Here is a 12,433-nt window from a genome sequence, read left to right as displayed (position 1 = left end):
CAGTAACAGTGGTGACATGGCATCATCAACAAGGGATTACTGTAGCTTAATTATCCGGGCGTTACACACATGCAGTTTTTACCTTCTCACCTTTAAAGGAATCGTCTTGAAGCATCTGATTCAAATTTTCTTGCCATCAGGACCAATCGGAATAGACTGGTCATTCTTTGGTGTTTCACCAAATTTCAGTCGTTCTTTATCAATGGCCGATTTAACTATTTGATGAAACATATTGAATCCTCGAAATTATGTTTGAACGAATGATGCAACCTACAATACATTCGTCCTTGGATTGATGGCTTGACGTGGTTATCAGGAATTCTAATGTAATTATTATTCAGCAACAACTCAGATATTTGACCACACACACTTGAATTAAAGGTAAACATTTTATTTTCTAGCCGATCTTATTGTTAGAACGGATTTGGAACTAAGCACATGAATGGTTCAGATTTGGCATCTTTCCATTCGGCTCTGAATTTTCCTTCACATTCTTTTCTCGAAGGCATTAGATAAGATATTATACTAGGATCGACTTTCTCAAAAGAATTTAACCTTGGCTTTAAATTTCTGAAACAAAAATAGTTAGAACACACATGTCCCAATTGAGACCAAGTGGAAGCCAAGTAAGAAATAAGCAAAGCTACCCATTTAGATATGAACTTTAGATAAAGCAGTGGGGAAAGCCTTGACTGCAACAATAAGTCACTGTCGGTCTTTATAAATGGCGCAATGGGTTGACCAATATGCTCTATAACAAATTTATTGCTAACAAGTAAATTACTCTTCTTCATTGGCCTTTCAAAATTACTTACAAGTATTTTTATAATAGATGCATCAACAATAAAGTTGTGACCAAATCTGAAAATAGATAAATTACTTGCTAGACATACCTCTTCAAATATGTTGGGAGAGCATGATGGTGGTGTGACTTGGACAATATCTTGCTCCATCTTTGGATGGCTCCCCAATGCCTTCTCATCACCTTTTTCTTGATTCCATGCATTGTTACTTTGAAGATCATTGTCAACCGAACTTTGTTTGACTACTTGTTCTTGTCCTTGAGGCTTGTCAATTTCTGTGGCACAGAACTCATGGGGCAGGAAGTAGGCTCCATTAAATTCTTAAAAATCAAGCGTGGTCGTCTTGCTATGCTTGCCATGCCCTTTCTCAATAACGCTTGCCTCTTTGGATTTGATGGACTCGGAATATATACTACTTGATTAAGATTTTTCAACCGAAGCACTTTCATGTTCCAAATCATCCTTCTTTTCATTGATTCTACCAATTGACATTGCTTCTTTTATTTCTGCCAATTCTTTTTTTGTTTGTTTCTGGCGTTGAGTGGAAAAATTGGATTTAAGCTTTTTCCAGTTTCATCCCACTCCGTATATGATTGTCCCCAATGCTTTTAGATTCTTTCGGGAAAGACACATGGGTATTACCAAAACTTTGCAATTGTGTAGGGGGTGTATAATATGATGTGGTACTAGGTGAAGGCGTATGTATTATTGCAAAACCATATTTTTGATCGCCATTTTATCAATTGGCAAATATTCATCTTCTTATCAAACTCTACATAATTGTATTATAATCATGAGCTAATCCCTTATCATGCTCTTCAAGGCAAAGAACACTAATCTTGTTATTTCGGGCTATATCACTTTTTAATGTAGCCACTTCTCATTCTGTAAGGGATTGCTCCACAATACTTTTAGATTCTTTTGGCACTGAGGTGCTATTGAAATTACACGATTGCATAGAGGATCCATTATATGCTATAATATTATATGATGGCATGTGCACTCTGCAATATTTTCACTTATTTGGCTATGACCATGAAGGCGCGGAGCCGAATTACGAGCATCTACAGTGGTATACGATGCCAAAAAATTACTAACATGAGGTGTAGCATATGATGGTTGAGAGTAACTGGCCGAATAGCTAGTAGTAGCATGGCCAATTCTCCCATCCATCGGCATGGTTGAACCATTATATTGCAAATTAGTTGCCGATGAATAAAAAGGTGAAACACCTTGACACATGCTATTGGAAATTCCTACATGAGGTGTTTCAACTTGATTGACCAAACTCATCGTGTTATTCGATTGATCGGCATAACAATTTATGGGGTTGCTGATGCATGAGAGTTGGAGCACATATGGTGCATGTTAATAGTATCATAAGAAGTTGAAGCATGTAAATTACTTTGAATCGGCCTATGCATGTAATTAGATGCATGATTGAAAAAACTAGGGCTGGCCGATAGAGTACACTCATTGAACGATCTAGTAACACCATATGAATTATTTGCATCTACACATGGGGGTTGAGTATTCATATTACCTTTTTAGATAGCAAACCCCAGATGACGCTCTCTTTGTAGCAAGAACGGGCTGGAGACCGTTTAAAGCTTCATCCCCAGTGGAGTCGTCAAAAAGTGTGTTCACACACGAGCACATTGATAACCCACAAGTATAGGGGACCGCAACAGTTTTCGAGGGTAGAGTATTCAACCCAAATTTATTGATTCGACACAAGGGGAGCCAAATAATATTCTCAAGTATTAGCAGTTGAGTTGTCAATTCAACCACACCTGCATAACTTAATATCTGCAGCAAAGTATTTGGTAGCAAAGTAGTTTGGAAGTAACGGTAACAGTAGCAAAAGTAACAGTAGCAGTTTTGTAGTAATTGTAACAGTGGCAACAGTAAAGTAACTAAGCAAAGATCAATATGTGAAAAGCTCATAGGCATTGGATCAGTGATGGATAATTATGTCGGATGTGATTCCTCATGTAATTTAAAACAATAATGAGGCTAGCCAACTCACCTCTAGAATGCTCCCCCGATTGCAAGCTTCGTCGGCCGTCGGATCTGCCCCTCTGGCTCGCTGCACCGTTGGATCTTCACTTGCAGTTAAATCGTTTTTCACCTCCCAGTCATTTTCCTTGCCCAATGACGAGTGGGCTCGTCTCAAGCTTGCATTGGCTGTCTTAGTAGTGGGTAATCTTCGGGCGGGTGAACCTTTCCTCGCGCGCCGCGCGTCCCATGGCTGGGGCGAGGAGCCCATTGGACATAACCACACCAAACCCTAGCCTCCCGTGCACAGCCACCCGCTCCTTCTCACAGCCGCCGCACCATTCCTCCCTTCCGGCCCCCTCCTCCTTCCCAGATCCCCACCACGGTGCCGACCTGCAGGCAAAGGGCGACAACAGCGGCGCTCAATTAGATCTGTAGGAGAGAGAAGATGAGCGGGCGAGAGGAGGGAGAAAGAGAGGAAGAGGAAAGGAGGCACGGCGTCGGATGGGAGAGTGGCCAACCCGACTCGCGTCGGCTGGGGCCGCATCTTGCTACGTCTTGAGCTTGCATTGGTTTTCCACAAAGAGGAGAGGGTGATGCAGCAATAGTAGCGTAAGTATTTTCCTCAGTTTTTGAGAACCAAGGTATCAATCCAGTAGGAGGCTCCTCAAAAGTCCCACGCACCTACACAAACAAACTGAGAACTCGCAACCAACGGAGGGGTTGTCAATCCCTTCACGGCCACTTGCGAAAGTGAGATCTAATGAAGATAGTAAGATAAGATAAATATATTTTTGGTATTTTATAATATAGATGCAAAAAGTAAAGATGCAAACAAAAGTAGATTGAAAGCAAATATGATAAGAGATAGACCTGGGGGCCATAGGTTTCACTAGTGGCTTCTCTCAAGATAGCATAAGTATTACGGTGGGTGAACAAATTACTATCGAGCAATTGATAGAAAAGCGAATAGTTATGAGATTATCTAGGCATGATCATGTATATATGCATCACGTCCGCAACAAGTAGACCGACTCCTGCCTGCATCTACTACTATTACTCCACACATCGACCGACTCCTGCCTGCATCTAGAGTATTAAGTTCATCAGAAGAGAGTAACGCATTAAGCAAGATGACATGATGTAGAGGGATATCCTCGATGGCAACAATACAATATGTGTGTTGCAACCCTTTCTGTCACTGGGTAAGGACACCGCAAGATTGAACCCAAAGCTAAGCACTTCTCCCATGGCAAGAAAGATCAATCTAGTAGGCCAAACCAAACTGATAATTCGAAGAGACTTGCAAAGATAACTCAATCACACATAAAAGAATTCAGAGAAGATTCAAATATTATTCATAGATAAACTTGATCATAAACCCACAATTCATCGGATCTCGACAAATACACCGCAAAAAGAGTTTACATCGAATAGATCTCCACAAGAGAGGGGGAGAACATTGTATTGAGATCCAAAAAGAGAGAAGAAGCCATCTAGCTAATAACTATGGACCCGTAGGTTTGTGGTAAACTACTCACAACTCATCGGAGGGGCAAGGATGTTGATGTAGAAGCCCTCCATGGTCGATTCCCCCTCTGGCAGAGTGCCGGCGAAGGCTCCAAGATGAGATATCGCGGATACAGAAGGTTATGGTGGTGGAAATTGTCTTTCGTCTCTCTCCTGGATGTTTTCGGGGTACGTAGGCTTATATAGGAGGAAGAAGTACATCGGTGGCCGCCCGAGGGGCCCACGAGACAGGGGGTGTGCCCTATAGGGGGGTGCCCTCCTATCTCGTGGGAGCCTCGACTGCTTCTTGACTTGCACTCCAAGTCCTCTGGATTACGTTTGTTCCAAAAATCACGCTCCCGAAGGTTTCATTCCGTTTGGACTCCGTTTGATATTCCTTTTCTTCAAAATACTGAAATAGGCAAAAAAAACAACAATATGGGCTGGGCCTCCGGTTAGTAGGTTAGTCCCAAAAATGATATAAATGTGTAAAATAAAGCCCATAAACATCCAAAAGGGGTAATATAATAGCATGGAACAATAAAAAAGTATAGATACGTTGGAGACGTATCACACCCCTCCCCAAAGGGCGGCGATGATGGAGGGATCCGCCGGTGCCATCCAGGCTCCCGACCGACGGACTTGCTGGGTCGCCACCCCTCCCGTGCGGTGGGGACATCCACGTCGGCGCTGGCTGGGTACTGAGTGGCGGGGCCCGTCATGCGTTCGGTCGAGGGATTGGTCGTGCCGGCGCAGGATCTTAGCCGCCGTCGATGGATTTCTCACAGCTTGGCTACCTGTTGCTTTGGATCCGGTATGATCCCCATCTCTCTCTCTCTCTCTCTCTCTCTCTCTGAGACTCACCCACGCACTCACTAGTTCACTCTGTTTGTGCGCGCGCGTGCCCGTGGTTCACACCCCTAAACCCAAACCCTATGCTGAATCAGGCGAGCTCTCATTGCCTGATCACTGGCCAATCATCGGTTTGGCGGCCACGTCAGTTCCGCAACGCTGCCAGCGACCGCCGTTCCGTTGCCTTGGATTCGGGTGTGGCATTGGCTGGGAACCGTATGGTGTTTGTCTGACATGCCGTCCGCATCGTGGGGGTTTGGTCGGTTGACTCCAGGTATGAGAAGCTCCTGAGCTTGATGGCTGGATGTGTGCACACATCTAATGGGTATCATGGTCATGTTGCTTGGTGTGCAGAGGCAACCTCATTTTTGGACCAAAAAGAGGGGTGATGACGATGATGACGGGCTGAAACAATCATGTCATGAGAAATCAAGACAGCCTTGGCTTGTGGGACTAAACAGAGCTGAAAAAGTCGGTGTCACCATTGGAGTTGCCCTTAGAGCCTACCCTTACCTCCGTTGTAGCCTGCTTAATTTTATTGCCGATGTTGGATGATCTGTGCCTTGGACGGTCGTTCTGATGAGTGATACTCTGGGACCAGGTCTATTTCAACACACACGAACCCATTGACCTCCCATATTCCTGGGGAGCGTTGCATGTCGGAAACGTTAGGGGTTGTGTCACACAAAGTTCTGCATTGACACTTCGAAAGTAAGTGAAACGCAATATGCCATTTTTTGAGGCTATCTACAATCCTGTTAAAAGGTAACTGCTAAACACTAAAGGGCAATGGAACTCAATTTGTCGGTATTCGCAGTTTGATAAATTATATTAGTGGTATTCCTTGGATTTATATAAGAAAAACAAAAATAGCTACCTTTGTGTGAATTACAGTGCTAATGATCAGTTCTTTGTATCAGACATGAATGGACAGATTCAAGATTTCCTTTCACCTAGGCTTGGTTAGTTGGCCACTTCAATTCCCACTTTCTGTCATGTAATCTTGATGTCGATACTTCGACATTACATACAGAATATGATGCATTATGTAGAAGTTACTAATGGTCAAATTTTTTTTGGATACGACACTTGCTTACTCCTATTCACATTATGTAGAAGTTGCATAAGGCAGAACAAGAATAAGAACATTTGTCAGTTTTTTCATGTGCAGGTTCAGTAGCGGGCAATGCTCAAGACAGAGTTGGGCGCACATCATATATATACATATGTTGTCATGTCTTAATAAATGGAGATGAGCAGAAGTAGAGATGAGATATCTATCCGACTGTCATCCTTCCCAGACTTGGGTTTGTCATCTCTGTCAGCATCTGCCTCTGCTTCCTTTGTTGGTTGTCGTTTCTTTGTACACTGCTGTAGTTTAGAGATCATAATATATTTTCCATGGATACAATTGAATACGACACCCAATTTGCTATATAATTGTTCAGCTCTCTCTCATAGCGATTCATACAAAATATGATGCATAATGGTCCCAGCTTAAGTAGAATATAACCATTGGATTGTTCAAACTTTGCTCGTGTTTCGCAGGGCACAATAACTCTAATCCGACTTGAGCAGTGCAACCACGACAGTGCGCAGTGGAACCGTAAGATAGAGATAGATACAGGTAGAATATAACTGGTCATATTTCTAAAATGATCACACTACTTATGGTGCCGGAAGAGAAGGCATCAGTGATAGCGGGCTTGGTGATGAGGGCATCAATACAAAGAGATTAATTCACAACTTTGTTCTTGATGGGTTTTACAAATATACAAGGTACTACTGTTTCCTTTTATGTTTAAATAGCTTTGTGAGTACAGTTATATGAAAATTCTGTGACTCATAGCGCGGAAGCGGGCATCTTTGTTTTCCTGGCCCAAAATACTTAGTTTCATGCCTCCATGGTATAATTTAGAGGCACAGTCCAATGAGAGATTCCTACTTATCTAGCTAATATATAACGTTTGACGGTACTGTCTTGTGTTGTAAATACAAAATATGCTGCATGAGCATTACTTTTATTTTGAATTTAATTTTGTGTTTGAGCCTCTCTTACATATTAAGTGTAATATCACAGACTTTCTTCTTTCAGGGTTAACTGGCCATGCAAAAACTGTTGTGAGGCATTAAATGGTACTATATGTGTTTGGCCTGATTTTGTTCACTTTTGTCCTTTCCAAAGTGGAATAAGAAAAGAAAGTCAAAACAGGCTCAACCATGACTACTCTGCTCTTGTGATCACCAATTTCTGCTCCATTGCGCACAAGAAAGTAGTGACTATTTATTTGCTTAAACAATATGTCCAGCCACCAATTTCTGCACGTCTTGCTAATATTCCTTTATGGATGTATCACACAAATTTCGGTTATTGGATATGAAATGTAGGTTCTCTACTCAGAGCTGGGTCCAATGGTCAATGTAGCTCTATGTTGTGCTATCTTGCTATTGGGCTTTTTTTCGTTACTTAAAATGGTTGATTGCTTATAACCAAAATAACTATGTTAGTACAGTGAAGCCAATTTCTACATTGTTGGTGAAGTTGGCTAAATAGTTTTTGCGCCACTAAGATATATATGTGCACTGCATTCTAACCCTGTAAATTGTTGTTCTATTAGTTTAATCCGGAATATAGTTATGTTTGTGTCTCGACATATGCTTGTGATGCATCGTGCTACCAGAGGCCAACATTATCAAGTATCATAGCGACGCTAAAAATGCCTATTGGTTACTCTGCATTTTCTCATCTGATCTCTCATATATAGATATTAATTTCCTTTCACGGGAGGCCTTCATTACATAGCGGAAGTTGTGGATGTGGTCGGCGGTTGAGGGAGGGTCTCCGACTAGAGCAGTAGGAGCAAGGAGCTCGAGGAGGTTCAGGTTTGCCTCTACATCCTCTCTCTTTCCTCCACTTTGTTCTTGCATTTAGAGGATACAACTTGTGATCATGTGTATGTGCATTTACGAGATCTTTGCTGCTAGGTACAGAGTTTATGGTTACTGAAATTGGATAATAGAGAGTCGTAGCTTCAGTTTTCAATTATAGTAGTTGATGTGTTATGTTTGCTGCAATGTGTCATGTGTGTTTGAGAGAGAGGGATGAAAAAGAGGGGACTGGAAGCTTGATCATTGCCAGGATCTAGATTCAGAGAGAGGGATGAAAAAGAAGGGACATGGATTCAGAGAGGGGTGAAAAGAGGGGACTGAAAGATCTTGCATTGTGTTCCTTCATCTACCAATACTGTTTCGTGTACCATTTGAACATAGCCAAGCAGTATAACAAAAGTGTGGCTGGTAATATCCCTTTCTTATTTTGTAATTGGACAAATATTTGCACATGTGCCACGTTTATGCAGTCTTTCTAACTGATGCAGTTTCTAGGTATGGCTTCTCATGGGATGTGATTATGGTCATGCTGCTTATTACGAAGGTAAAAACAAAGTTCTATGTTTCTTCGGTTTAGTTTGGTCTGCATTTGTCCCAGAGAGCGGGTGTTCACAGGTCCAGTGCTTATGCCGTTATTAATTAGTCTGGATTCTGTTCTCGTGTAGAATATTCTATTCAGTTTGGTCTGCATTTTTCCCATAGAGCGAGTGTTCACAGGTCAAGTGCTTATGTCAGTTATTAATTAGTCAAGATTCTGGTTTGATGTAGAATATTCAGTTTAGTTGGTCCACATTTGTCCCAGAGAGCGAGAGTTACTGATAAAATACTTATCTGGATTAAATTAAATTTTATGGATTTGCAAGCTACGGTGAGCATTATGAAGATGAGCAGGCGAGTGGCTGATATAGAGAGCTCCTCGAACGGGGAAGTAGCATTGCTGGAGGAACTCGAAGATGAGAAGGTCAATTTTGGCATGTCCAGTTCATGTAACCTTTGCATCTTTACATGTCTTTGCCTTACTGCCATTTTATTTTTGCTGCTTTGGGATTAGGATCCGTTGTCATGCCTTTGCCTTACTGCTGTGCTGATACTGGATGCAACATTGTGGACCTTTGGTTCGAGCATGGCCAGCATCGCCACAGATTGTAGGGGAGAAATGTATTGCCTAATGAGTTGTATGCTTTCTTCGGATCCTCCGTGCTTCCTATCACATCTGGCTTGGCCACCTACAGATTCTTGGGTCTAGGTGAGCTCTCCCTCCACTCTACAAGTTTTGCTTTCTCTTCCTGGGCTATTTGTGTAGGCTAGCCCCTTTCCTAAGTCTCTTATTTTATTATGGATCATGGAACCGGGGAGTGTAACTCACATTTTTAGAACACCGATCCTTTAGGTATATATAGTTTGGTTTTCTGAAACTGGATTGCATTTGCTTCCTGATCACATTGAAACAAGAGTGGAAATAACCATCGTCCGCCGTCCGTTCTTCCTCCCTCAGGTTCCTGATGTGAAGAGGAGGGAGCATGAGGCTGCATCCGCAAAGTGGCGGAAGGGGGCTGCAATGTTTTTCTATAGTCTGATGATCATATAGTAATTAGACGGTGTAGTACTATGGTAGTGGTATACTGATTTGGTGTAAGAATCACTAACATGACTTTAGGTGTACAAATCTTACAGGTTAATGATATTAAGAATTAGTAGCGTGTTTTTTTGTTTACTACTGGATTTGATAATAAGTTGTCTCTTGTGTTGTTGTTGATATGATGACTTGCTGTTTTTTGTTCAGTTGAAGGGTCCTCCAGGCTTAAGATCTTTCTAGGATAGTTGCATCATTTAATCTGAAGGTATTTGATTGGTTTCTCAACTCATGCATCGATAAGCATTTTTTTCATCCTCAATATATTGTTACTTACCTAACTTGTCGTACATTTGTGAGGTTTCTGAGGAAGTTCACTCCTTGCACGCGGCGTATAACTTGAGTTGCCTACAAATGATTTTGCCAGTTCGACAAAAACTTGAAATAACAAAGGGAACTTTCTCAGTTTTTGTTGTTCTTGCTCTTCTCAGATTTTGGGTTGGGGTATTAACATATATGCCACACACTAACTTTAGATCTTATTGTGAGATTAAATAGGGATAAATCCTTGTGCTATGTTGAAAAATTAGAATTACAAAAAAGAAAGGAAATATTAAAGAAGGGATATGGTTGATTAGGTTGTTGTGGTGTTTCTTTGTAAATAATGACATGCTAACTTGCTGGTTTAATTTAGGTGTGTGTAATATAGGAAATACAAGGAAAGATATTTCAAATGCAATCCAGCTTTATTTTCAAAGTGAAACATGGTATACATGCATAGCATGCTGGTCTTTTACTCTATAGTTGTGCGCCGCCATGGTGTCAATTTTGAAATTGCAAACTGAACTGTAAAATGTTTTAATGCCCTGGCGCATGAAGTTTTCGTTGCCTGCTCTGACTACTTCATTTATGTTTATTTATCAGGTTATGCGATCTCCTGTGTTGCTGCATGTTGATCTTCTGTTTTGTTGTAACTCTGTTTTGCTGCTTGAGGTTTGCTTCCTTTCTTTCTGGCTACATGTGTATTCTTTGATTTCTAGCTACATGTATGTTTTCCTTTTGCTCATGGAATAGTTTAGTTATATTGAACAGGAACATCTCTATTATTAGAGACATACTAGGCCTGTGCTTCTTCACAGTGGCCATCTCTTTTTTTGTGAGAAGTGTGCCTTATGGCCGAAAATCCATCTCTGCACCCGAGCTCATCTGCACCCACACTGACGAAAAAGATCAAAATAAATACTAGAAAAATTCAAAAAATTCCAATTTTTTTGTGCGGTACACAATTTGATGCGTCAGATCCGCTCCAATTTTCATATTGTTTGGACACCTGAGGAGCTCTCAGCAAAAAAACAAATTGGGGGTGTGTAAAAATGTTTACTGTTCATTATTATGTTATATTCTGCTTTTGTCAGTTTGCTGGTCCATATTAATTTCCTCGAGCTTATTTTCACATCTTGTCATATTTACACCTCTCCGCCGGCTGCCACCTATCATGGAGGGAGATGGCTTGGCCAGGCCGTCAACACCCATCGGCAACTTCCGGCAAGCGTCGTCCCATTCTTCCTCCCCTTACTCTGATGCCTTGATGGCCAAAATCATTAGCAGGAGCAAGAAGGTTAAGCACCAATTATGGTTAAAGCTTTGTCTCTTTTGTGTACTATGCATGATTGATCTGATTTTGCTAGTCAGCTTACAAATTCAAGTAATACGACTATTGCAATGCATCTTACTATTATTTGCATTGGTATTTTCTCCTCCTTAGGCTCCAAATCGTTTGTGGGTCATAAATTATTGTGCATTATTGATGATTAATTTGCAATTTAAATGACAACAGGGCTGGGTTTTATAAGTGCAATGGCTTGAAATGTGACCTTCCAGTCAAGAAATTTCCTCAGTGAGAAGCTTATGCGAAGAATGATGAAATTAAGTTAGCAATTTACAGTTCTCTTTGATAATTGTAACTGAATTGTCAATGGCCAGTTCTCTCGAATAATGAGTTACTCCCTCAATTTTACAATAGAGATAATTTGTCAAAATTGTGTTTTTGTAATGTTTGTGGTCTTCTCTTTTCTTTTTCTTGATTTGTATTGTATATGCTACTTGCATATTTGAACATGCATAGGACCTCTCAGTCTTTAACCCTGACTATAAAAATCCATTGATGGAAGCTGGGGAGGGCCGAGATGAACATCCAGCTCCCTGGGTCTAAGCCATCGAGATGGTAGAGACGACGTTTCCATGTCATCTACTCCAGCAGCCGGACAAGGCATATAAAAACCATGGATCCTTACTCCCCATGCCGCAAAATGATCACAGTGATGTCTACGACCTTCTCCTAGATGTATTAATCTCAATCTCATGTTTGGTTTTCTTTCCTTTTCTCTTCTAATGATGTAATTTCTTTTACTAAGATAACACCATCTTTGTTGTAATTTCTTATTTGATGTAAGATCCCTTTTCTACTTTGAATGAATTTACTGCATATATTTCTTATTTAGTTTAGTTCATCATTCAGAGATGGTGGAATATTTTTGTCCTTCACAGGTTAAATGAGCATTGTGTAGTCCTTCACAGGTTAAATGAGCATTGCGTAAAAGTATGTCTAAGTTCTCTTTCTTCAAGTGCTTCAAGTAAATGAAATTGTTTATTTTAAATTTAATACCTTTTTAATAATAATCATAATGAGAGAGAGGTATGCTTCTCTCGCTTTGGGCAAATGTTACTTTAGACAACATGACCTAAGAAATAAAAACTCTGGAAATGTTTTTGAATCGCACAAAAAGAGTTCGTAGTTCTTATTCATACT

The 12,433-nt window shown here is 40.9% G+C and overlaps 1 long non-coding RNA gene across 4 annotated transcripts; it reads left to right on the top strand.

Annotated features, from left to right (window-relative positions):
* The first annotated feature begins 4,909 nt into the window (after positions 1-4,909).
* On the top strand, positions 4,910-12,089 carry LOC123134211 (uncharacterized). 4 transcript variants are annotated; one of them, XR_006465582.1, is made up of 9 exons: positions 4,910-5,124; positions 6,334-6,469; positions 6,711-8,045; positions 8,547-8,595; positions 8,915-9,012; positions 9,103-9,297; positions 9,835-9,892; positions 10,549-11,242; positions 11,462-12,089. It is a non-coding gene; the product is annotated as an uncharacterized lncRNA (long non-coding RNA). The 4 variants fall into 4 exon arrangements; XR_006465581.1 differs by having other exon boundaries at positions 6,334-6,482; XR_006465583.1 differs by lacking the exons at positions 4,910-5,124; positions 6,334-6,469; positions 6,711-8,045 and adding an exon at positions 8,061-8,459 and having other exon boundaries at positions 10,549-10,617; positions 11,126-11,242; positions 11,462-12,079.
* The last annotated feature ends 344 nt before the right edge of the window (positions 12,090-12,433 follow it).

The sequence above is a fragment of the Triticum aestivum genome, chromosome 6B (assembly GCF_018294505.1).
Source record: "Triticum aestivum cultivar Chinese Spring chromosome 6B, IWGSC CS RefSeq v2.1, whole genome shotgun sequence".
NCBI classification, from domain to species: domain Eukaryota; kingdom Viridiplantae; phylum Streptophyta; class Magnoliopsida; order Poales; family Poaceae; genus Triticum; species Triticum aestivum.
This window is presented reverse-complemented; position numbering and strand designations above follow the sequence as displayed.